We start from the raw sequence: 27,004 nt of genomic DNA on the forward strand, positions 1-27,004 counted from the left end.
GTGCCTTCCACCACAGTGATGAATGCTGTGGTGGATGTTTGTGTTAAATTTTTATTGTGTATTTTGTGTTCTTTATCATTGTACCGCTGCTGGTAAATTCATTTCACTTGCACTTTCTGTGCAATGTGACGAAGAAAAACGTATTGTATTGTATTGTATTGTATTTCCCGGCAATGAAGATGCATCCCCATTTTGAGTTGTTAAATTATGAAAGATGGCTGGTGGGATATAGAATTTCTCACGCTCAAAAAAATAAAAATAAAGAAAGCAACTTACCCTAGACGTCCAAATCTCCTTCATTCTGAATTACTGAATGGGTGGGGGGTGGAGGGTGACGGCAGGTGGAGAATGGTGGGAAAAACGGGAGCACACCGGGACAAGTAGAATCTGTTGTGATCTTATTGAATGACAATACTAGTTCAAGGGACCAATTGGGGGGAGAGTAACTCACTAGTAACTCACTCACTCTCCGCTGCCGCAGCGCTACGGGCACAGAGCCACCGCATTGTGGCCGGGGGAGGGGGAAGCAGCTCGGGTGGCTGCGAGCGGCTGCCGGGACCGGACAGCGGTACTGGCTGCCACTTCAGCGCCTTCTGACGGCCCGGCCACCTCTGGCAGTGTTCTCCGTCTAATCATCTCTCACCTGCCGTTCGCCGGCTTCGCTCATGTCAGCCGCTTCCAGCAAATCTTTAAATTCCAACAGCTGAGTAACCTCAATTGGTCCCTTAATCGCGCTGTTGGAATTTAAGGATTTGCGGGGAGCGGCTAACAAGAGTGAGGCTAGCGTGCGGCAGAAGAGAGATTTTCAGATGGAGAGCATTGCCAGAGTTGAGTTGGCAGAAGGAGCTGAGGTGGCGACCGGTTCTGCTGTCTGGTCCCGACAGCCGCTCGCAGCCACCTGAGCTACTTCTCCCCCAGGCCACAATGCGGTGGCTCGGCGCCCGGAGCATCGTGGCAAGTGAGTTGCTGGCATGATTCCCTAGCCCCTCCTTCTCAACGCTCCTGCCCTCCCCGCAACTTTACTCCTGGCCAGACTCCCCACACGCTGTGAAAGGAACTCTCCTCCCGTCCCACCCCTCCTCCCCAGCGGCGCTGTCCTTTTACAGCCGCTTCCCATCAGCTGCCAGCAATGTGGGATAGACTTGGCTATCCCTCAGTGCAGCAACATTATTCTTGATGTTGCTGTACAGAGGGATAGCCAAGTCTATCTTTCTTGGCTAACAACCTTCCACATTCAGCTTCCAAGACACATGTACATTTTCGTGCCTTATTTTTGGGTAAAAAATAGCTACATTGCTGGGAAATATGGTATTTAAAAACATATAGCACCAAGAAATTTACTAACCACATTATTTGTACATGAACCCCATTCTTCTCTCTTTGTTTCCTAAGATACTCTTAAGATCATGACAATCCATGTTTGAAAAACCCGCCAAGAAACTTGCGCTGCATGCACAGTAGGCTGCTGCGCATGCGCAGTACTGCAAAGGCAGAATTTCAGCTGCCTTCAGCACCGTTTGAAATTGACGGCTTGAAGCAGCGTCGATGGCACATCAGCTGCACAGACTTTCGCGTGTTGCAAGTACTGTGGATGGAAGACACGGAGAATTATGCCTACCTAAGAGATCGATATCTTTTGCAGGCATAATTCTCCCATGCCTTTACTATTTATATTTAATAATTACCATTTTATAATTTTAGTCAGAGTTGGCAGTGCCTGCCTACCCTGACGGCACATGCCTGCATGTCCATCCTTTCAATGTGCTGGTTAAGGTGTATTCAGGTAATAATTTCTCGGCTGCAAATCAGTGTAATGAAATATATATACATCAAGCATGCCTCCTTCTAAAACAGCCCATTGGTAAAAACACCATTCACTGCAAGTGTGGCTTACAATGTGTGAAATGATGTAGTCTTCTAACAGAACAGTGTCAATTGATGGCATTAATCAGGAAATTGATGACAAATATCATTAACAGCGTCTCTGCTCTTGAGACGGATGTTGTTAATGGTGAAACTACAAATTGGCTTCAGTGCCCATTTATGCCCTGAGTCAGTCATAACAGGTCCAAAGCATTGCGATAAAAAGTTTAAAACATAGCAACAGGAAAAGTTATGAATTCATCCACTCCACTCGTCCTCACTGTAGAATATTGTACATTTCATTGAGACCATGTTATGATTATCATGCATACAAAAATACCAGTCTCTCACTCAATTATAAATATTATCATTTCTTATACTATTTGATCTGTGGGGCAAAATTCCCACTGAAGGAATGGGAATTAGTACAACTGCAGCAAATACCTCAATGTGATATATGTATTTCCTGATCAAATTCTTAGACTCTTAGACATTCAGCAAAACATTAGTGATTTTGAAAACAAATGTCAAATACTGAACAAATTCAGACGAGGTTATAAAATAGAGACCATGGACATTTCTGAGGTCGCCATCCAGCATCTTTTGCCCAAGTGCCAAAGATTATGTCTTAGGTTACAGGCATTCAGGGTAATGGGCAAAAGTTAGTGATGCCACATTTGGAGATGTGGAATCTGTTGTAAGTTTGGTGCAGCAGGAATTGTCACTACAATGGAATGTAAAGGAACAGTGACAACCTGATGCAGAGGGTGAATGTGCAAATTAAAAGGAAATGCAAATAAGTGATGTGATGGGCTTATATAATTGAAAAACAGATTCATTTACCGAAAATGTCATAAGTATCAACTGACTTCTCGCTTGACGCGATCTTTTCTCTGGCCTCATGTGCGGATTAATTTAATTCTCCTATGTTTTGAAAGGACAGATCATGCTGACAGTTTGAGGAAATATGTTGGATTTCCTGTGAATAATTTTTGCTTCTTTATATTCACTAGCCACCACTGGGGCATTTACAACTTCAGGGACCGGCACCACTCTAGCCCTAGGAACAACTCTGACTCGTAAGTAGCAGATCTTCCCAAGTTTGGCAAGTGTAAAAACAAGTACCGGATGTCATGGTATAGGTGTATTGAGGTCATACTGTAGGTACTAGGTTCATTGAATATTGAAGTGTAATTATGTGTCTGCTGAAATTCTATGAAAGCCAGCAAATAAATAGTAATTGAGAAATTAAATTGGAAATACTGGGCATCTTCTGACTAGGTAAGCAAAATTAGATCAATGTCATTCCTGAATTCCTTTGAATAATAAATGGTTCCTGATATTCTTTGTTCATCAAAGCACCTCCTGCCCCAACCACTAGCTGTAATTTACAGTTCATGTCAAGTTTATCTTGTATGTAAAGCCAACCTTTCAATGTGCTGGTACACAAAATTGCTGGAGAAACTCAGCGGGTGCAGCAGCATCTATGGAGCGAAGGAAATAGGCGACGTTTCGGGCTGAAACCCTTCAATTTGCTGGTTTAGTTTATGGAAGTAATAATTTCCAGGTTGCTTATAAAAAAATGAAATATATGTATCAAGCATGCCTTCTTCGAAACGTGCCTATTGGTGAAGATACCATTGACTGAAAGTGTGGTTTATAATGATAGAAATTATGCTGTCATTACATAGGAGTATCAATTGATTTCATAGCTGAGTGCATTGATGACAAATATCAAAACACTGCTCTTGATTTTGCTAATAGAGGCATAGAGTCATTCAGAGTTGAAACCGGCTATTTAGCCCAACTTGCCCACACCGGCCAACATGTCCGAACTACACTTGCCCCTCTTGCCTCCATTTGGCTAACATCCATACAAACCTGTCCTGTCCATGTATCTATCTATCTGTTTCTTAAACGTTGCAATAGTCCCCATCTCAACGACCTGCTTCTGGCAGCTCATTCTATACACCCACCACCCTTTGTATGAAAACGTTACCCCTCAGATTCCTATTAAATCTTTTCCCTTTCACATTAAGCCTATGTCCTCTGGTCTTTGATTCCCCCTCTTCTGGGCAAGAGACTCTGTGCATCTACCTGATCTATTCCTTTCATGATTTTATACACCACAGTGATATCACGCCTCATCCTCCTGCGCTCCAAGTCATATAGTCCCTGCCTACTCAACTTCTCCCTATAACTCAGTCCCTCGAGTCATGGCAACATCCTCGTTCGTCTTTTCTGAACCCTTTCCAGCTTGACAACATCTTTCCTGGAACATCGTGCCCAGAACTGAAGACAATACTATAAATGCTGCCTCACTAACGTCTTATATAACTGCAACATGAACTCTCAACTTCTATATTCAATACTCTGACTGATAAAGGCCAATGCTCAAAAATACTTTTTTACCTCCTTATCAGCTATGACCACCGTCAAGGAATGTACCTGTGCCCTTAGATCCCTCAGCTTTATAACACTCCTCAAAACTACGATTCACAGTGTAGGCCATGCCCATGTCAGACTTCCCAATATACAACACCTCATATGTCTCTGTATTATATTCCATTAACCATTCCTCTGCCCATCTGGCCAACTACTCAAGATGTTGCTGCAATTTTTCATAACCATGTTCACTATCTGCCATACCAAGTTTGTATCATCTGCAAACTTGCTAGTCTACCATGTACGTTCTCATCCAAATCATTGATACAGATGACAAACAGTAACGCGCCCAGCACTGAACCCTGCGGCACACTAGTCACAGGCATCCAGTCTAAGAAGCAACTTTTGACCATCACCCTCTGCTTTCTTCCATGAAGTCAATTTTCTATCCATTCCGCTGTCTCCTTCGATCCTATGTGACCTAACCTTCCGAGCAATCTCCCATGTGGAACTTTGTGGAATGCTTTGCTGAACTCCATACATACAACAGCTACAGCTCTGCCCTCATCAACCTTTTTGGTCAGATCGCCAAAAAACTGAATCAGATTTGTGAGACACAACCTCCATGTATAAAACCATGTCTAATTTGCTAACCTGCCCTCCTTGGATGACATATACAAGGCCCGATGCTTGCGCAGGGCCATAAATATCAAGAAGGACACATCCCACCCTGCCAACCACCTTTTTACTCTGCTACCCTCTGGGAGGCGACTCAGGTCTCTGCAGGCTCGCACCGGTAGACTAAAAAATAGTTTCTACCCATGTGTGATAAAAGAGCTTAACTCCAATAGTGAACACTGGGAAGCAAGAAGTAACCGAGGAATACCGCCAAATTCTTTTAAACTCTTTTAAAAATGTATTTATTATTTTACTATTAACTGTACATATGTGTATTGGTTGTCGTGTTGTATTTCTTTTAACGGAGGAGAAGCAAATGGAATTTCGTTGCTCAGTTTTGTGCAATGACAATAAACATATTCTATTCTATTCTATTCTATCAACCCTCGTCCATCTAAATACATGTATATTCTATCCCTCAGAATACTCACTAGTAACTTTTCAACTGCAGATGTCAAGCTCACTAACATGTAGTTCCCAGCATTTTCCCTGCAGCCCTTCTTAAATTTGCCAACATTTGTCAATCTCCAGTCTTCCAGCCCCTCTCCTGTATTTAAAGATGACTCAGAAATTTCAAGCACGGCTCCCGCAATTTTCTCTCCAGTTTCCCACAATGTCCTCGGATATATTTGATCAGGCCCGGGAGATTTGTCTACCTTCATACACGATAGTACCTTCAGCACCTCTTCGCCCATAATACTGACTATCAAGACACTTCCATTGACTGCCCCAAGATCCTCCGTCCTCCTGTCTTTTTCTTCAGTAAAAGCAGAGGAGCAAGAGTGGAGCTGCGGGGTACCGAGGAGAGGGAAAAACCCATTCCGTAAAGAATGAGGACATCTTGGATGTCTTGGCATGGAACAGCTCATCATGGGTGCAGTTGCAGCACAGGCAGAGGAATTGGGAGTCGGGGATAGCGTCTTTGCAGGAGGCAGGGTGGGAAGAAGTGAAGTCTAGATAGCTGTGGGAGTCTGTTGGTTTATAATAGATGTCCGTTGATAGTCTATCTCTTGTGCTGGAGATGGTGAGATCAAGAAGCGGTAGGGAGATATCGGAGAAGGCCTAAGTGAATTTGAGTGCAGGATGAAAATTAGTAACAATAATCTATTCTACAATTTCCTTGTCTCCTTTGGTCTCTCATTTTCACACCTTACCCTTCCAGTCTGAAGAAGGATCTTGACCCAAAACGTCATCCATTCCGTCTATCCAGAGATGCTGCCTGTCTTGCTGAGTTACTCCGAAATGTTGTGCCTATCTTCGGTGTAAACCAGCATCTGCAATTCCTTCCTATGCAAGACATGGCCAGCATGCTTCAATTAGTTTCATGGATCATTGATCAGTTTTAGCTCAAATTCTTTGCATCGAGCTGGAGAATATTTGGAGATTACACTTTTGGTGATGTGGAACAAATACAAAATGAGGAACAGCTGGGATTGTCGAGCAACAATGTGTAAAGGATGTATGACTTCATGAAGGAGAGTGTGATTGTGCAAGTTAAAAAAGAGTGCTAGTGGATGGCTAAAGGAGCTAAGGGCTGATGCAAAGGCAGCACGGTGGTGCAGCGGTATAGTTGCTGCCTTACAGCGAATGCAGCACCGGAGACCCGGGTTTGATTTCGACTACGGGGTGCTGTTTGTACGGAGTTTGTACGTTCTCCCCATGCCCGTGTGGGTTTTCTCCAAGATCTTTGGTTTCCTCCCACACTCCAAAGGCGTACAGGTTTGTCAGTTAATTTGCTTGGTAAATGTATAAATTGTCCATATTGGGTGTAGGATAGTGTTAATATGCGGGGATCGCTGGTCAGCGCAGACCCAGTGGGCCGAATGGCCTGTTTCCATGCTGTATCTCTAAAAAAAGAGACTTGCACAATTGAGAAGCAGACTAATTTCCAGAAATGTAAAAAGTATGGGTTGTCTTTCTGCCTTATGTGATCTTTTCTCTGCTGCGCCAAGCGCAGAAGTTTTCCATTTTCCTCTATGTTGAAAGGAGCATGCTGATAATTTTTGGAAATATGTCGGAATCCCTTGAATCCTGATGCTTCCAAATATATCCTTTCACCATTATAATTGGCAATTACAATTTACTAGGTGTATTGAGATCATAATTTCCAAGTTCCTTGCTTGAATATTGCAATGTATGTGTCAGTTGTCCCTACTTTGCTACATATGCCCATTGGTTAAATTCAATGGACTCAGTGGGCTGAAGGACCTGTTTCCACATTGTATCTCTGAACTAAATTAAAAATTATGATTACAAATGAACATGGCTACAAATGAAATATTAGATTACATATCTAACTCATTTATCATTATTATCATTTGTTATACTTTCTCTGATCTGTAGGGACAAATCCCACTAAAGAGAAAGTCATAACTTTTTCTGCTGCAATAACCACAGTCTTGTAGTACACAACCAATGCTGACAAATGGGACTCGCTTAGATGGGACTTCTTGGTCGCCATGGACGAACATACAACATAGAACAGTACAGCACATACAGAGGCCCTTGGGCCCACTCTGTCTGTGCTGAACATGATGCCGAGACCAACTCTTCTTGACCTCTACATAAATCCATCTCCCTCCATTCCCTACAAATCCATGTGCCTATCCAAATGCCTCTTAAATACCAGGGTCATATATGCCTCCACCAGCATCATTGGTTGTGCATTCCAGGCATCCACAACCCTCAGTGTAAAAAAACCTGCCACGCACATCTCCTTTAGACTTTACCTTTCTCACCTTAAAGCTAAACGCTCTCATATTTAATATTTTCTTTGTGGGGGAAAAGGGTCTGTCTACCCTATCTATGCCTCATCATTTTTTTTTCTTCTAGCAGGTCACCTCTCACCTCTGGTGTTCTAGAGAAAAAATCTAAATCTGTTCAAACTCTCCTTATAGCTAATAGCCTCTAATCCAGGCATCATTCGGGTAAAGCTCTGCATATCTTCCAAAGCCTCCACATCCTCTGTATTTGGACAATCAGCTGCATCATGACCTTTGTACTCATTTCCTCAATAGCTCGACCAATGAAGGGAAGCATACCATATACCTTCTTTACCACGGGAGGGGGAGAGGCGAAATTGGTGCGAGTCCAGGTGGGGCAAAGGGGAGAGGGTGGAGATGGTACATTTGTTAGAGATGGAAAACATGTGGTAAATGTTTGTCATTACAATAGGGTGTAATGGAGGTGTGATTGTGCATGATAAAAGAGAGTGTTAAAGCATGGGTAAAGGAGTAAACAATTGTAGCAAAGGGCTTACAGAGTGGGAAAACAGACACCTTTTTGAAATGACAATGGATGAGATGCTTTTCTGATTATTTTTGCTAACATGTCACTCCCCATAGCACCCAAAAGGGTGTACCTGTTTTGAAGGGGGGGGGGGGGGCACAGGGGTCACCTGCACTCCATGTCTATTTCCCTTCCTCATGGTCACCCACCCTCTCCCTGACTGGCCTTTGGGTGTGATAACCTCACTGTGCATCTTGACCAAGAAGTTCTCATTCTCTTGGATGGTCCTGAGGTCATCCAGCTGCTATTCCAGTTCACTAATGCTCTTTAAGAGCTGCACCTGGACACAATTTCCACAGGTGTAGTCATCAGGGACACCATCAATCTCCCTGACTTCCCACATTGTGCAGGAGGAGTGTTGCACCAACTTACCTGCCATCACCACTGCAACTGAACCAAGAAACGTGAAGCTGTCAACCATCACTACTTTAGGCACCATGAATGTACCCTGAGGGTGTGTCCCAAAGTTAATCACAATCTCCTTTGTCTTGGATTGGTCATTCAGTTCTTTTGACATTTTGTTTTATGGTGGCAACCAAGGTTTGTGAATTTCTAGTTTCATTGTACAAATATGTGTTCCTTTGTTCTTAAGGTACAACTCCTGCAACTACAACACCTTCATGTGTGGTAAGTCAACATGCAAACTGATTAATTAAGACTTTCTGCATGATGCATTTTTGGAAAATATTCTGATTGACTCATTTGTAGCATTTTTATTAAATGTGGGCAAAGCCTTCTGCACAGTCTGAGGCAACATCATGAAGATATAAATAATTAAGATATTCTGTATTCCTTCAGAGCTTTTTAAACAATCGGGGAATATCTCTTCTAGATGTTAGTGTAACTCTGTAAAACTTGGATAGGGACGCTGTTACTTCTGGGGAATAAACCGTTACTCCCATGGGATTTTTGTCAATCTGTTTTTGCTGTTTATAGTGCTGGGTCAATTCTTGATAGCAAATTTTAAGCAAATCAAATTGACTGATATCTGGCGTCTGCGAGGATGTGAACCTCTCGGAAATACCAGATGGACCATATACCTGGGATTTTGATCTGAATTTAATTTCAAATGTATCAGCCATGACCTAGAACTAATCATTGTTCTTGGTATTTTTTCCCATGTCCTATTAATTATCCACCACAATTCATATCTACAGGCCAGGACCATAGAGCTTTGAATGAAAATCTGTGTTGTAGGATGCCTTAGTTATGTTTTATTGTGTATATGTTTTTGCTGCATTGCATGTATATTCTGTGCTATTTCTTCAATTGCTGCTCCCTCGTCATTTGATATGTCTTTTCAACACTTCTCAATGAACAAAGGTTGGAATCCTAGTTTGATAGTAATCATACATTGAGAGATCAGCTGGGAGTGAGGTTATAGATTGTGGTTGAATAAAGTTCTGCTGTCACCGATGCTTTCTACCTCCTTATGAATGCCCAGATTTACATTGTTACATTTTTCCAATGTTAGTGCATTGGACACCCTCTTACAATGCTCTCTGTATGGGCAGGTTGGCACTCAGTTAGACAGGTACATAGATAGTCCAGGTTAGGCGGGATATGGACCAAGCGCAGGCAGGTGGGATTAGTGTAGTTGAGACATGTTGGCCGGTGCGGGCAAGTTGGGCCGAAGGGCTTGTTTCCATACTGTATCACTCTATAATGTTATAAAGAGAGTTTTCGCAGTATAGTGGGCATTTCTATCAATACCATCAGGCTGCGCGCAGCACCTGCCGCAGAACTGGGACACCTGCCTGAACAGGAAAACCTGAAGAGGGCAGCAGCCAGGCCCGAAGAGGGAAGCTGCCCAGCCAGGCCATTGCTTTTTTTCCCGAGGACAGAAGAGGAGGGTGGAGGGAGTTGGCGAGGGTGGCAGAAGCAAAAACAAAGGGCCGGTAAGAGGAACTGGGGTCTTACTTTCCAAGCACTTAAGGACGGCTGCAGGGGGAACCCCTCGGAGCATAAAGGCTGAAGGGTGGCCTGGCATTTGCTGCAATGGGCCTTTATGGCCAGCTGCAGCCTGGACTGAAAATGGCACCAACCCGGTAACTCTTGCAAATGATCTCAGTGGGCTATTTTGATACACTTTGTACTTAATCTAGGATTGTGCAAAAAAGGAATTTCACTGCACCTTAGTACATGTCATAATATTGAATAATTGAACCAATGCATCTGCAGCAACTAGATTAGCTAGGATCTGGGCAAGGTGCTTTGTCCCACATGCTGGTTCTGTCACCGCATGCCACTGACCGAGTCCGAAAGCCACCTACTTTGTTAATTTTTTGCAAAATTTAGCCCAACACATTATCTATTTTATGCTTTAATTGTGAAGTTCTAAATGGTATAAATTCTATTTTATTTTAGAATGTTAACATTTCAAAAGAAAAATTATTTTAAAGCATTTTTCATTTCTAGGAAGGACCAGATCCCAATGACAATTGTACTCATTACACGTGTAAAAATGGTGTACCAACGACCCATGAAATAGAATGTGGCAAACAGGAGAACTGTTCTGAGGTTTGTATTGTAAAAGCTACAATATTGTTGTGCTGCATTAGTGGAACAGAATATGAGTCAGAAAGGTTGGATTAGGTGTTGATAAAATGGGTAATCAGCCCATGGGAATATAATATTGTTGCATCACAGAGACCTGATTGAAAGAGCAACATTGGCAGCTTACTGTTCCAGAGTCTAGAAGCTTCAGGATTAAAAGGGGTGGAAGCAAAAGTGGAAGGTGCATGCAATATTGTTTACATAGACTATCACTGCAGTAATGAGTAAGGATGTTCATAAAGGCACTTCAAATGAGGCCCTACGAATAGAGCTCAGAAATATAAATAGGTGATCTCTTTGCTAAGGGTATACGATAGGCCTTCAAGCATTCAGCAGGGAATAGTGAAGTAGTTAAGTAGGCAAAGCACATAAAGATGCAAAAGAAATAAGAGTTTGGTAGTAGTGGATTTCAACTTTTCTGATGTAAACTGGGATCACCATAGCATGAAAGGCCAGGAGCCTGAATTTTAAAAATGTGGGAGCTTTTGAGCTAGTATCTAGAAATGCCTATTGGAGAATGGACAGGATTGAAAATGATGTGTGTGTGGGCATTCAGGGGACATTTCATATACATTTCAATGTAGTTATCGAAAGAGGTAAGGGTGGTGCTAAAATTAAGATTGGGAATTGGAGGCCCTTTTTTTTTCAACATCATAGGGCAGGAACTGGGAATACATGGAGTTGAGAGCAGCTACCAATGGGTAAATCTACACGTGGCAAGTGGGAGTCTTTAAAAGTAGAATAGTTTAGAGTTCAGGACCAATCTGAAAGATGGGGAGAGCAAATCCAACCAAGGAACCACAGGGCAGGTATTAAGTACTGAAAAATGTGATGTCCCCTTGGGATTCGTAATAGGAAACAGTTGGTAATAGGAAACTTGGTAATTGGAAACAAAGGATAATAATAATAATAATAATAATAATAATAATAATACTTTTATTTTTATTTTATTTATTTTTTTATTTTATTTATTTATTTTTTTATTTTATTTTTATATTTTATATTTTATATTATATTTTATAAAGGATGATGGTGGTGAGATGTTTTTATGACTGGAAGTATGTGAACACTGGTGTACCATGGGGACAGTGCTGTAAATCTTACTGTTTATAAACATTCATAATTTCAATATGAATGTTGGAGGTCTGATTATAAGGTTGCAGTTAACATAATGATTTGTTAAAAGTAATAAGATTAGTTTCAAGTTGTATAACAATATTGATCAGCTGATATATTGGGCAGAGCAATGGTCAACAGAATTTAAACCTGATGAGTGCAAGGTGATGTATTTTGTGAAGTTTAATAAGAATAGCATGTATACCATGAGTGGTAGGACTATTGTGGAACGGAGAGGCTTTGCTGCATTAGCCCATGGACACCTGCAGATGGCAGCACATGTATATAAGATGTTGAAGAATGCATGCAGATTGCTGCCTTTCATTAGGCAGGGCGTATAATATAAGACCAAGAAGGTCATGGTACAATTTAAGATTATTAAATTAAGTATAAAAAGTACGATTTTTTTTTTCCCCCATAGTGAAGATGACTAAAACCAGAGAGCTTAGGCAAACGATGAGAAGCAAGAGGGTTACAGGAGACCGTATGATTTTTTTAAATTTCACCTAGAGGATGGTTGAAATCTGGAATGCATTACAGGAGAAGCAGGGACTTTCACAACATTTAAAAAATATCTGGATGAGCAGTCAAATAGCCAAAGCTTGGAAGGCTGTGGACTAAGTACTGGCAAATGGGAATATTACAAATGGGTATTTGATGATAGTTAGCATGGACATGATGGGCAAAAGGCCTGTTTTTGTCCCATATGAATCTGACTCTTTTTAGTTTAACATGAACCCATAACATTCAGTGACTCGTTTGAAAAATTGAACATGGTTGTGGTTTTTTAGAGCAGGATGGGCTTTGATGCCCTCTGTTATGCACATCATACAATGTAATGGAAGTACCAAAGGGTTGGTAGAGGAAGTGAAAGAGAGAGAAAATAAATAATGTGCCTAATAATGTTTTTTTTTTTTTGTTAGTCTGAAAAGAAGTGGGATGATTATAAATGCTGCTATTCATGTCCTGTGCGGCCAGGTAAGTGTGTGTTTCAATTGATCTAATTGTTATCTATTAAAGGTGCATTGTTTGAAGACAGGAAAGTGCTTAACTGCCCCTAATTTTAGAAAATCTAGTATGTTGTAAAATTGGGCACCTGCTGCAAACAAGATAGGAAAGAGATGGCTTGATATTCATAACTTACTTCAATGATATATTCCAATATAGTCAAATATACAGCAAAACCAAATGGAAGAAAACAGTGTAGGATAATGGGACAAAAGGGAAAGATTAAAGTTATCAAATGGTATCAGTGGCTAATCACAACATATCGATGCTTTGAGAAGAAGAGTGGAAAACTGCGATTAGTTACGAGAATCATGCTTAAGGTGATACTTGCGGGATTCTGCAACTTCAAGTAAAGATTCATATACATGCTTGGACAGCTATCACAGTTACAGTTTGCTATAGATCCTTTCTCAAATGGATCAGTTCTGAAACCTTCAGAACATGAGAATATTTAGAACAAACATTTGGGAAGGGGTGTGAATGGGTGATTGAGAGGATGGATGTAGTCCAAAGTGCAAGGTTTGGTTGAAATAGAGAAATGTGAAAAATTGCACTTGAAATTGCATTGGTTGCGCTGCTAAATGCTGTAACACCATGTTCTACACTCTGAATGTTTTTCTCTTTGTAACTACCTGTTGTACTTAAATATGGCTTGATTGTACCCTTGTACCCATGATTAGTATAATTTAACTCAATAGCATGCACACAAAGTATTTCACTTCATCTCAGTTCATGTGACAATAATAAACAAATATCTGAGCAAAAAATTAGCTGCATTATTAGAGATATCACTGCCAGAAAAATCCATTCTCACAGCACTGAAAGTGTGCTGTGCTGTTGAAAAGATTGTGAGCTGAGGGAAAAGTAGAATTACCCCCATATTCAGCCTCTTTGCCTGACAGGACACCCCATACCCAACCCTCAATCAGCACAAGAAATATAGTTCTGATGTAAAATTCAATTTTGCCATTTCAACGTCATACATTGCCCATACATCATTTCAAGGGTCTTTTTTAATTTACAAGACCTTTAAAAACCCAGTTTATTGAAGAATAATCAGCAATTTGTTATTCCAAGCCACACCATCGGGAAGGCTTCAATTACATTTTGTCGGGCTGCTCGTCAGCTCTCCGCAGCCTCACTGCTCCACATGTAAGACTGAGCTTCCTTTACATTGTCCATGACTGCACTGTACTTAAAACTTCCTTCCAATGTGTATTTGTCTACATCTAACACATCTCTTGTGGAAGCCATGAAGATGGACCTTAGACGTGAGATACAAAACAGGCAGCTACAGATGTGGAAGGAGGCAGAGAAGGGCTCGTCACCATATCTTGCTGGGGTTTCTTGCATTCGGTATTGTCAACATAGAGTATGCTTCAGCAACTTGATCACCACTGATATTTAAGCCATCTTGCAACCTCAAATATAGGATCATGTTTGTGGCTGGACCCTTCAAAGTTATAATCACTTCCTGCTCTTTAGATTCAATTAATTTAATGTTTTCCCCCATGCAGTCATAGAGGGATCTCTTATGTGCATCTCCTCCGTTCTATGTTCTGGAGAATTTAAGTGGGATTTTGGCAAAAGGGCAGAAGAATGGCTCACAGAGTTTTCATGGAACGTGGAAAAGTACAGCACACAAACAAGCCGTTTGGGGTACAATGTCATGATGCAGATTTTTACGACGTTGGTACGGCCACTTTTGGAGTATTGTGTGCAGTTCTGGTCGTTCCATTACAGGGAGGAGTAGAGGTCTTGGGAGGGATGCAGGGAAGGTTTACCAGAATATTGCCTGGATTAGGGGGTATTAGCTTGGACAAACATGGATTGTTTTATCTGGAACATTGAAGGTTGTGGACAGATATGATAGAAGTATATAAAATTTTGAGAGGAATAGATAGGATAAACAGTCAGCTCTTTTTTCAGGAATGGAAAAATCAAATACTAGAGGACCTAGCTTTAAGGTGAGAGGGACAACATGTAAAGGAGGTTTATGGGGCAAGTTGCTTTACACAGAAAATGCTGAATGCCTGGAGTGCGCTGCCAGGGTTGGTGGTTGAAGCAGATATGTTAGTGGCATTTAAAATACTTTTGGGTAGGTATTTGGATATGCAGGGAATGGAGGGATATGGGTTGTGTGTGGGTCGATACAGGCACGGAAATCACTATCAAAATATGGAGGGGACAGGGGGGACACAATTTCTTGGCGGCCGTGCGCGCGAGTCTTCGGAGGCTCAATCCAGCGCTAAATGCAGCTCAACTCTGCCTGTCTCGCCGGGTTAACCTACAGCCCTGCCTGGACTGACGGAACACCAACGCTGCTTCTCCGCGCTGGGCCATATTTCCTGGGCCATATTTCCCGCAAGTCCAGGCAGGGCTGTAGGATAACCTGTCGGGACAGGCAGAGTTGAGCTGGGTTTAACGCTGCTTCTCTGCGCTGGCTGTGGGCCGGGGGGCACATTTCCCGTCTGACTCCCGATGTCTCTGGCCACCCCCGGGCATGGGGGGGGGGGCACTCGGGTCAGCGTCGGAGAGCCGGGATCGATCCTGGCTGCGGATGAGGCGCAGGTCTGTGCCGAGTGTTTTGGCACGCTTCCCTCCTCCAATCACCGCGCTCTATCCTCAGTCCCACTCCTCTCTCCTCCAATGATCGCGCTGAATCATCATGTCTTGCCTGCTGACCGACGTCTCTCTCATCCAATCGGCGCCCTCGATCAGCAGTCCCACCCCCATTGTCTCGCGGAAAGCGGAGATTTCACCGGGTTTTAAAATCCGGATTACAAAATATGGGGAGGATTGGTCCCCACCTCTCAAAACAGGGGGGGGGATGTGTGTCCCCTGCCCCCTGCCCCCCCCCCGCCCCCCCGGGATTTCCAGCCCCAGGTCGATAAGTGATGTTCTTGGCATCATGTTCTGCACAGACATTGTCAGGCCTGTTCATGTAGGTGCCGAACATGATGCAAAGTTAAACCAGTCTCCTTTGCTTGCACATAATCCATATCCCTCTATTTCCTGCATATCCCTGTTACTTATCTAAATGCCTCTCAAATGTCGCTATCATATTTTCTTGCACCACTCCACTGGCACTGTGTTCCAGGCACCCAACACAATGTATAAAAAACAAATCTTGCCCGCGCACATCTCCTTAAAATTTGCCCCAACATCCTAAAGTTATAGAAACATAGAAAATAGGTGCAGGAGTAGGCCATTCCGCCCTTCGAGCCTGCACCACCATTCAATATGATCATCCAACTCAGTATCCTGTACCTGCCTTCTCTCCATACCCCCTGATCCCTTTAGCCACAAGGGCCACATCTAACTCCCTCTTAAATATAGCCAATAAACTGGCCTCAACTACCTTCTGCGGGAGAGAATTCCAGAGATTCACCACTCTGTGTGAAAAAAGTTTTCCTCATCTCGGTCCTAAAAGATTTCCCCTTTATCCTTAAACTGTGACCCCTTGTTCTGGACTTCCCCAACATCGGGAACAATCTTCCTGCATCTAGCTTGTCCAAACCCTTAAGAATTTTGTAAGTTTCTATAAGATCCCCCCTCAATCTTCTATATTCTAGCGAGTACAAACCGAGTCTATCCAGTCTTTCTTCATATGAAAGTCCTGACATCCCAGGAATCAGTCTGGTGAACCTTCTCTGTACTCCCTCTATGGCAAGAATGTCTTTCCTCAGATTAGGAGACCAAAACTGTACGCAATACTCCAGGTGTGGTCTCACCAAGACCCTGTACAACTGCAGTAGAACCTCCCTGCTCCTATACTCAAATCCTTTTGCTATGAATGCTAACATACCATTCGCCTTCTTCACTGCCTGCTGCACCTGCATGCCTACTTTTAATGACTGGTGTACCATGACACCCAGGTCTCGTTGCATCTCCCCCTTTCCTAATCGGCCACCATTCAGATAATAATCTACTTTCCTGTTTTTGCCACCAAAGTGGAGAACCTCACATTTATCCACATTATACTGCATCTGCCATGCATTTGCCCACTCACCCAGCCTATCCAAGTCACCTTGCAGCCTCCTAGCATCCTCCTCACAGCTAACACTGCCCCCCAGCTTCGTGTCATCCGCAAACTTGGAGATGTTGCATTCAATTCCCTCGTCCAAATCATTAATATATATCGTAAATAGCTGGGGTCCCAGAACTGAGCCTTGCGGTACCCCACTAGTCACTGCCTTCCATTGTGAAAAAGACCCGTTTACTCCTACTCTTTGCTTCCTGTCTGCCAGCCAGTTCTCTATCCACATCAATACTGAACCCCCATGTCCTGTTATGTCCCCTGGTCTTTGATATTTCTATGCTAGGGAAAAGGTTCCCACTATCTACCTTACCTCTGCCTCTCATAATTTGATATACTTCTGTCAGCTCTCCCCTTAGTCACCGATGCTTCAGTGAAAACAATCCAAATTTGTCCAACTTCTCCTTTCATCTTATATTCCACCTAATCCTGGCAGCATTTTGGTTAACCTCTTCAGCACCCTCTTCAAAAGCTCAACATCCTTACAGTAATGGGGTAATACTGCAGAACTGCACACAAAAATTCAGCTTAATTCGGATAAGCGTAAGTAGTGTTGCATTTGGGAAGTCAAATCGGGGCAGGACCTTCACAGTGGGGCTACTAGAATGGTGAATGGTAGGAAGTGCTGTATAGCAGAGAGATCTGGAGATTGAGTGGTCACGATGGCCCAGCGGTAGAGTTGCTGCCTTACAGCGAATGCAGTGTCTGAGACCCGGGTTCGATCCCGACTATGGGTGCTGTCTGTATGGAGTTTACACGTTCTCCCCGTGACCTGCGAGGGTTTTCTCCGAGATCTTCAGTTTCCTCCCACACACCAAAGACGTACAGGTTTGTAGGTTAATTGGCTTGGTAAATGTAAAAATTGTCCCTAGTGGGTGTAGGATAGTGTTAAGGTACAGGGATCGCTGGTCAGCGGGGACCTGGTGGGCTGAAGGGCCTGTTTCCGCGCTGTATCTCTAAAACTAAAAACTAAAACAAAAGAAAGAAATTACAAGTACATAGTTCCCTGAAAGTGGAATTGCGAGTAGGTCGGGTGGTGAAGAAGGCTTTTGGTTTAAGTTTTAGCAAGAGGTTGGGCAGGCTAGACTTTATTGGTTCTGCCGATGGAGGCTGAAGGATGTTTTTGTAGAGGTGTGTCAAAAAAATCATGAGAGGAATAAATTTGGTAAATGCACAGAGCCTTTTTTTTTTCCAGAATAGGGGAATCGGGAACTATAGAACACAGGTTTAAGGTGAGATAGGAAAGATTTCATATGGGCACCTGTTTCACACAGATGGTGAGATATATTGAAGAGCTGTCAAAGAAAAAAGTTGTGGCAGGTACAATAACAACATTTATAAGACATTTTGACAAGTACATGGATAGGAAAGGCTTAGAGGGATGCGATCCAAACATGGGCAAATGGGACTAGCCTTGATGGACCACCTTGCTCAGCATGAACGGGTTGAGCTGAAGGGCCTTAATCAGTGCACAACGACTCTATTAGGTGCCTTGTGCAAAATATGTAATTTGTTGCATACCACTGAACAAGAGAGAGTTTGAGGCAAGGCAAACCTTGTCGATTTAGAAAATACCATACACGTTTTCTGTTTAATTTTCAAATATGTTGCAATAATTATTTATTTTATAATTATTTTTATTTTTACAGTATCACCGTGTAAACTGATCACTTACACGAAAACACTTGAAATAAAACCCTGTCAAACAGTTGATATTGAACTTAGAAAATGTCAAGGATATTGCCCAGGATCATCAGAGTAAGTTTTTTTGTATTAACATTTCTAATTTAAATAATGCCAAGGAATAACATAATAAATTATATTGATGCACACACTGAAGGTGAAAACTGATATGTTGTTTTGATGAATAGATGAAAATAGACATCAAAGTTAATTCTAGTAATTTGAACTATTCTGGTGATATTGATTGAGTACTCAAGTGCTGACCCAATGCAGTTTTTTTCACAACAAGGCACATGGGCTCCATTAACTGACTCCATTGATGGTGTAGATAGGCACAAAGTGCTGGAGTAACTCAGAGGGTTAGGCTGCATCTCTGGAGAAAAAGGATAGGTGTGTTTTCGGGTCAGCACCCTTCTTCAGACTGAAACGTCACCCATCCTTTTTCTCTGGAGATACTGTCTGTCCTGCTGATTTACTTCAGCACTTTGTGTCTATCTTCGGTGTAAAACAGAATCTGCAGTCTGAAGAAGGGTTTCGGCCCGAAACGTTGCCTATTTCCTTCGCTCCATAGATGCTGCTGCACCCGCTGAGTTTCTCCAGCATTTTTGTGTACCTTCTGCAGTTCATTTCTACACATCGGTTGATGGTCTGTTACCTGGTGAGAGAGCACAGCACTGGAAGTTTTGGTGGAGGTGTGGTGACCACGGATCCTCCTGCCTATGGCAACTTTAACAACACAGCTGCTGCTATCCTGCCTTGCTTACCAGTTCCTATTCCTATTGAACATCAAAGGGAACATCAAGAACATGCTATTTTCTGAGCATTCCCATTCCTTATTGATTCTTATAAGATATTTAATAGTTGTAAAAATACTTTATTTAGATGAATTTCTCAAAGAATTTCCTGAATAAATGCATCTTAACTATTGGCAAATTGCAAACAGCCCATAATATCAATGCTGAACACCATGCCTATCCATACTAAACCTCCTTGCTTGCAATATTTCATATATCCCTCATTCAATTTGCTGTCAATATGTCTCTTAAATGTTGTTCTATTCCTGCCTCCACTACGTCCGCTGGCATTCCAGATACTAAACTACAATTAATTATATATAACGCTATCATATTACCTCTCGGCCTTCTTAATTCCAAAAAAACAAACCTTGCCGACCCAACATCTCATAATAACTCAAGTCCTAAAGTGTGTTGTCTAGAACTGCACATAATGCTCCAAGTATGGCCTAACCAACATTTTATACAATTGTAAAATGATATCGCAACTCTTACACTAATTAATGGAACCTTTGCAGATAATTTAATTAATGAGTCTCCCCCCCCATGTACAATTCACATTTCAGTGCACCGAGATTATCATTGTTTTATCATTAAAGAGTTTTGCTGGTTCCTTTGTGTGTGAATAAGAACCTGTTGAATATTCTGGGGAGGTAAAACCATACCATTTTACCCAATACTCTTACCTAGTGCACAGTTGGCTTTGAGTGAGTCCTTTCAAAATGTTTGCATTGTTCAAATGTAAAGTGCCATAAATCAAACTGAACCAGCAACCAAGTTTGACAAAGATTATGAAAATAAGCAATGAGACCCAGGATTTAATACCTAATTAGACTGATTTGTGAACCTTCCTTAGCCTTTAATACTTATCCAATGGTCTAATCCACTCATTAAATCTAAACCTGTTTAACAAATCTTAGTTGTTCCTCCCTTCTCTACCAAGCACAATAGGATGGTGGAATTATTCCTATTGGAAAACCTAGCAAGAGTGGGTGTGGGGCTTGAGAATAAAGTTTTTGTGTGAGATGACCAAGTAAATAGAAGAGAGAAAGGGACAGTTTACTTGAAGTCTGTGAACTTATTGCTCAAGCTGTTGGGTTGTAGACAAAATAAGTTCCTCCAGTTTCAGTTTAACATGACTGATTCGGGAAGGCGTGGGTAGGTTGGGCAGAATAGCCCATTTTTGTGCTGTGTAACACTGAAATGTAAATGTTATATACTAGAGAAATAGATGGTATTGTGTTGATTTACAAGGATAGGGGTGATGAGAGACCATGGTTTTGCATGAAGAAGGGCCCTGACCCACAACATCACCTGTGCATATCCTGTAGAGATGCTACCTGATCCTCAGAGTTGCTCCAGTACTTTGTGTCCTACGCTTTTGTCTAAAATATGTTGGTTATCCAACAGAGTTCAGCATAATTTAAAGTGTAGAAAAGCTAAAAAAAAAAGTCAGTTATGTTTATATCTGTAGGTGATAATTGGTTTTAGTAGTAAAAACATCAGACAAAGAGAAGGAATGGCAACAACATTAACCATATAACAATTACAGCACGGAAACAGGCCATCTCTGCCCTTGTGGTCCGTGCCGAACACATACTCTCACCTAGTCCCATCTACTTGCACTCAGACCATAACCCTCTATTCCTTTCCCGTCGATATACCTATCCAATTTATTTTTAAATGATAAAATCGAACCTGCCTCTACCACTTCCACTGGAAGCTCATTCCACACAGCTACCACTCTCTGAGTAAAGAAGTTCCCCCTCATGTTACCCCAAAACTTCTGTCCCTTAATTCTGAAGTCATGTCCTCTTGTTTGAATCTTCCCTACTCTCAATGGAAAAAGCTTATCCACGTCAACTCTGTCTATCCCTCTCATAATTTTAAAGATCTCTATCAAGTCCCCCTTAACCTTCTGCGCTCCAAAGAATAAAGACTTATCTTGTTCAACCTTTCTCTGTAACTTAGGTGCTGAAACCCAGGCAACATTCTAATAAATCTCCTCTGTATTCTCTCTATTTTGTTGACATCTTTCCTATAATTTGGCAACCAGAATTGTACATCATATTCCCAAATTGGCCTCACCAATGCGTTGTACAATTTTAACATTACATCCCAACTTCTATACTCAATGTTCCGATTTATAAAGGACAGCACACCAAAAGCTTTCTTTACCACCCTATCTACATGAGATTTCACCTTCAGGAAACTATGCACAGTTATTCCTAGACCCCTCTGTTCTACTGCATTCCTCAATTCGCTACCATTTACCATGTACGTCCTATTTTGATTTGTCCTACCAAGATGCAGCACCTCACACTTATCAGCATTAAACTCCATCTGCCATCTTTCAGCCCACTCTTCCAAATGGCGTAAATCTCTCTAGACTTTGAAAATCTACTTCATTATCCACAACACCATCTCAGGATTCCTGTATATAAGTTAGGTTTCATAGGTTTAAGGGCCTGTCCCACTTGCTTGTCCTTGGCACGCAAATTACGCGACCTCGTGGTCGCGTTGAGCCGCGAAGGTCGCGCATGACTTCATTCGACAGCACAGCCGTCTGGAGCGTGTGACGTCATTTGAAGACTGACACAAAATGCAGGAGTAACTCAGCGGGACCGGCAGTGTCTCTGAAGAGAAGGAATGGGTGATGTTTCGTGTCGAGACCCTTCTTCAGTCTGAAAGAAGGGTCTTGACCCGAAACGTCATCCATTCCTTCTCTCCAGAGATGCTGCCGGTCCCGCTGAGTTACTCCTGCATTTTGTGTCCATCTTCAATTTTCTTGGCCCCGCTCTGGGAGTAGAAATGGGGGCGGATCCGGACCGCAACGGCCATGAGCCCCGGGTCGAGCTCGGCGATCGTTTGCCTGCTTCTGCTGCTGTTAGAGGCGAGACATTGCGTCGCGCCAGGGTCTTGAGCCTGTCCCACTTTGGCCATCAGTTACACGACAGGCTGTTGGCGCGCGAAGATTTTGTTCGCTACTAAAATTTCGGAGCCCCATACGATGTCGCGCACAACTACATACCCCTTTGCGCTGCTCAGTAGGACCGGCCCCGCGCGGTCATACGATGCCTGTGCGCTTCAACGCGACCACGAGGTCGCGTAATTTGCGTGTCAAGGACAAGTAAGTGGGACAGGCCCTTTACCCTTGAATGATGCTCTCTTCAATCATTGCATTTTGGCTTTATTTTTCAACCATTCAACATAATTAACAAAGCAAATAAGTAAACGTAGACAAAAATGCTGGAGAAACTCAACGGGTGAGGCAGCATCTATGGAGCGAAGGAAATAGGCGACGTTTTGGGTCAAGACCCTTCTTCAGACAAATAAGTAAATGTCACTTCAGACCCTCAATATAAATGATATGGCTAAAATGATCTATTGTTTATAATACTTCCCTTTTTAATCAGTGTTTATGTAATATTCCAGGTATGATATTATCACAGGCAGTATGAAGCACAAATGCACATGCTGTCATGAAAAAGAGCAAGAAGTAAGGAACATACAACTTCTGTGCGAGGATAAACCAAGAACCTTTGCATATATTTTCATCAAATCATGTACGTGCAAAGAATGTGAATTTGATTAATACTGAGAATAGATTTATTTTGCTGCTTAATTTGAATCAAAATTCAATGTTTAAGAAAATTGCTTTCACGGTAAAGTTACTAACTTAATTTTAAATCACATGCTTATTGATCCTTACTGAAAATCTAATTTCATGCAAAATAATGCTGTTGTATTTGGAGAATCTATCCTTTTTGTTGCAAACCTAATGGACTTTCATGAATAATAAATCAATTTGTGAATTAAAGAAGGCTTGTGGTTCTCATTAATATATTTATATTTGTAAACTTTTCATAAACAATACAGATATTAAATACCTAAATGGGGATTTCCAGATAGAGCTATAGAAGGAGAAATCATGGGACACAGAAATCATACAATGCATTCAGAAAGTATTCAGACCCCTTCACTTTTTCCACATTTTGTTATGTTACAGCCTTATTCTAAAATTCTCTTTTTTTTTTTAAATCATCAATCTACACACAATACCCTATAATAGAAAAGCAAAAACAGGTGTTTTGAAATGTTTGCAAAGGAATTAAAAAGAAATAACTGAAATATCACATTTACATAAGTATTCAGACCCTATACTCTTTGTTGAGGCAACTTTGGCAGTGATTACAGCCTCAAGTCTTCTTGGGTACGATGCTACAAGCTTGGCACACCTGTATTTGGGTAATTATACCCGTATTTATCCCATTCATCTCTGCAAATCTTCTCAAGCTCTGTCAGGTTGGATGGGGAGTGTCGATGCACAGCTATTTTCAGGTCCCTCCAGAGATATTCGATCGGGTTCAAGTCCGGGCTCTGGCTGGGCCACTCAAGGACATTTACAGACTTGTCACAAAGCCACTCCTGCGTGGTCTTGGCTGCGTGCTTAAGGTTGTTGTCCGGTTGGAAGGTGAACCTCCACCCCAGTCTGAGGTCCAGAATGTTCTGGAGCAGGTTTTCTTCAAGGATCTCTCTGTAATTTTCTCCGTTCATCTTTCCCTCAATCCTGACCAGTTCCTGCCGCTGAAAAACATCCCCACAGCATGATGCTGTCACCACCATGCTTCACCGTAGGTATGGTTGGCCAGGTGTTGAGCAGTGCCTGATTTCCTCCAGGCGTGACACTTGGCATTCGGGCCAAATAGTTCAATCTTGGTTTCATCAGACCAGAGAATCTTGTTTCTCATGCCTTTTGGCAAACTTCAAGCTGGCTATCATGTCCCTTTTACTGAGGAGTGGCTTCTGTCTGGCCACTCTACCATAAAGGCCTTATTGGTGGTGCTGCAGATATAGTTGTCCTGCTGGAAGGTTCTTCCATCTCCACGAGGAACTCTGGAGATCTGTCGGAGTGACCATCGGGTTCTGGTCACCTCCCTGACCAAGGCCCTTCACCCCCGATTGCTCAGTTTGGCTGGGCGGGCAGCTCTATGAAGAGTCATGGTGGTTCCATTTAAAAATGACAGAGGCCACTGTGCTCTTCGGGACCTGCAATGCTGCCCCATTGCTATACCCTTCCCCAGATCTGTGTCTTGGAGGTCTACGGACAATTCCTTCGTCTTCATGGTTTGGTTTTTGCTCTGACATGCACTGTCAACTCTGGGACCTTATATAGACAGGGGTGTGCCTTTCCAAATCATGTCCAATCAATTTAATTTACCACCGGTGGACTCCAATCAAGTTGTAGAAAGATCTCAAGGATAATCAATGGAAACAGGATGAACCAAAGCTCAATTTTGAGTGTCAAAGCAAAGGGACTCAAGAGTGAAGAGTGTTTTAATGTCATGTGTCCCAGATAGCACAATGACATCCTTTCTTGCTGCAGCACAACAGAATATTTAATCATAATAAATAATATAACAAAAACTCAGGGAAAAAAAAAGAACAAAATATAAATGTGATATTTCAGTTATTTATTTTAAATTATTTTGCAATAATTTCCAAGCACTTCTTTTCGCTTCTTCATTCTGGGGTATTGTGTATAGATTGATGATAAAATAAATGAATTTAATCAATTTTAAAATAAGGCTGTAACGTAACAAAATGTGGAAAACATGAAGGGGTCTGAATACTTTCTGAATGCAGTATAGGTACTTATAGACCTATCAGCCCACAATGACTGTGCCGAACATGATGCCTAGATAAACTAATCTCATTTTGCTGCACATGATCCACGGCCCTCCATTTCCAGCATATCCATGTGTCTCTTAATCTTCTGAATGATTAATTTGTGTTTATAAATGTCAAACAATGATTGAAATAGGTGGACAGCCCATTAATTCTAGAGTACCAATAAATACATGTTAGCCTTTTTCAAGCTAATAACAATTTATAGTGATAGGCCATGGCAAAGTTATTACTGCTACAAATAGTGTGGATTTAAACGAGCTGCTTTAAATGAAAATAGATAGTAATGATAGAAGAAAGGAAGAGGCAGAGACAGTAGACTGTGGGAAACCTGGGAAGGGGACGGGAAGGAGGGAGAAAGCAAGGACTACCTGAATTTGGAGAAATCAATGTTCATACCGCTGGGGTGTAAACTTCCCAAGCGAAATATGAGGTGCTGCTCCTCAATTTGCGGTGGGACTCACTCTGGCCATGGAGGAGGCCCAGGACAGAAAGGTCGGATTTGGAATGGGAGGGGGAGTTGAAGTGCTGGGCCACCGGGAGATCATGTTGGTTTGTGCGAACCGAGCGGAGGTGTTGGGTGAAGCGATCGCCAAGCCTATGCTTGGCCTCACCGATGTAGAGCAGCTGACACCTAGAGCAGCGGATGCAATAGATGAGGTTGGAGGAGGTGCAGGTGAACCTCTGCCACACCTGGAAAGACTGCTTGGGTCCTTGGATGGAGTCAAGGGGGGGAAGTAAAGCGACAAGTGTACCATTTCCTGAGGTTGAAATGGAAAGTACCAGGGGAGATGGTGGTTTGGGTGGGAAGGGACAGATTGACCAGGGAGCTACAGAGGCAGTGGTCTCTGCGGAAAGCCGAAAGGGGAGGAGATGGGGAGATGTGGCCAGTGGTGGGATCCCGTTGGAGGTGGTGAACATGTCGGAGGATTATCTGTTGTTTGCCGGTAGGAAGTTAGTGGTGAAATGGATGAAGTCAATGAATTCTGCTTGGGTGCAGGAGGTTTGCCGGAGGGTAGTTAATGTTTATGTCCAAGTCATTTATATATATCATTAAACAACAGAGGTCCCAGCACAGATCGTTGCAGAATCCCACAGGTCACAGGTCTCCAGCTAGAATAACACCCTGCCACCACAATGCTCTGTCTTTTATGAGTATGCAAGTTTTTAATCCATATGATCAAGTCGCTATGACACTGGTGCATCTTAAACTTCTTGATAGCCTACCATTGGGAACTTTATCAAATGCCCCAGTAATATCCATGTTATCAACATCAACATCATACCAAGCTTTTCAAAATAAAAAGAATAAGAACGAACAAAGACAGAAGAACAGATCAGACAACTGGATATAGATAACGCTAAAGATCCAACTATGGATAAACATAATAAAATATTAATATTGAAATTTAAATTAAATAAATTACTATCAGCAAAAGTTATAAGACTATTCCAAATTACAAAACAGGAACATTTTGAATTCGGGGATAAACTGCACAAACTTTTGGCATGCCAATTGAAAAAACGGGAAAAAGAAAACACGATTCTAAAGATTAAATCAGATAGAGGGGAATTATTAACATTACCTAATGATATCTATAAAAGATTTGCTCAATTTTTATCAGAATTTGTATACATCTAAAACGTTAACAGACAATAATAAAGTTACAGAGTTCTTGGATAATTGTAATCTTCCAAAACTAGTTGAAGGAACAAGAGGAATTGGGAGCACAAATCTCAATTAAGGAAATAGAAGACACAATAAACTCATTAAAGAATGGAAAAACACCAGGACCAGACGGATTTAGTAATGAATTTTATAAAAGTTTTTACAACACGTTTAAAGAAAATGTATACATATGCTTTTAAGGAACAAATCTTACCTGAAACACTAGCAGAATCAACG

The 27,004-nt window shown here is 42.0% G+C and overlaps 2 long non-coding RNA genes across 2 annotated transcripts; both read left to right on the top strand.

Annotated features, from left to right (window-relative positions):
• Positions 1 to 2,876: 2,876 nt before the first annotated feature.
• On the top strand, positions 2,877 to 27,004 carry LOC116984915. Its single transcript, XR_004415159.1, has 5 exons — positions 2,877 to 2,942; positions 8,807 to 8,841; positions 10,633 to 10,734; positions 12,810 to 12,864; positions 26,994 to 27,004. It is a non-coding gene; the product is annotated as an uncharacterized LOC116984915 (long non-coding RNA).
• LOC116984916 lies at positions 18,580 to 23,230 on the top strand. Its single transcript, XR_004415160.1, has 2 exons — positions 18,580 to 18,691; positions 22,846 to 23,230. It is a non-coding gene; the product is annotated as an uncharacterized LOC116984916 (long non-coding RNA).

The sequence above is a fragment of the Amblyraja radiata genome, chromosome 21, assembly GCF_010909765.2.
Source record: "Amblyraja radiata isolate CabotCenter1 chromosome 21, sAmbRad1.1.pri, whole genome shotgun sequence".
Classification (NCBI taxonomy): domain Eukaryota; kingdom Metazoa; phylum Chordata; class Chondrichthyes; order Rajiformes; family Rajidae; genus Amblyraja; species Amblyraja radiata.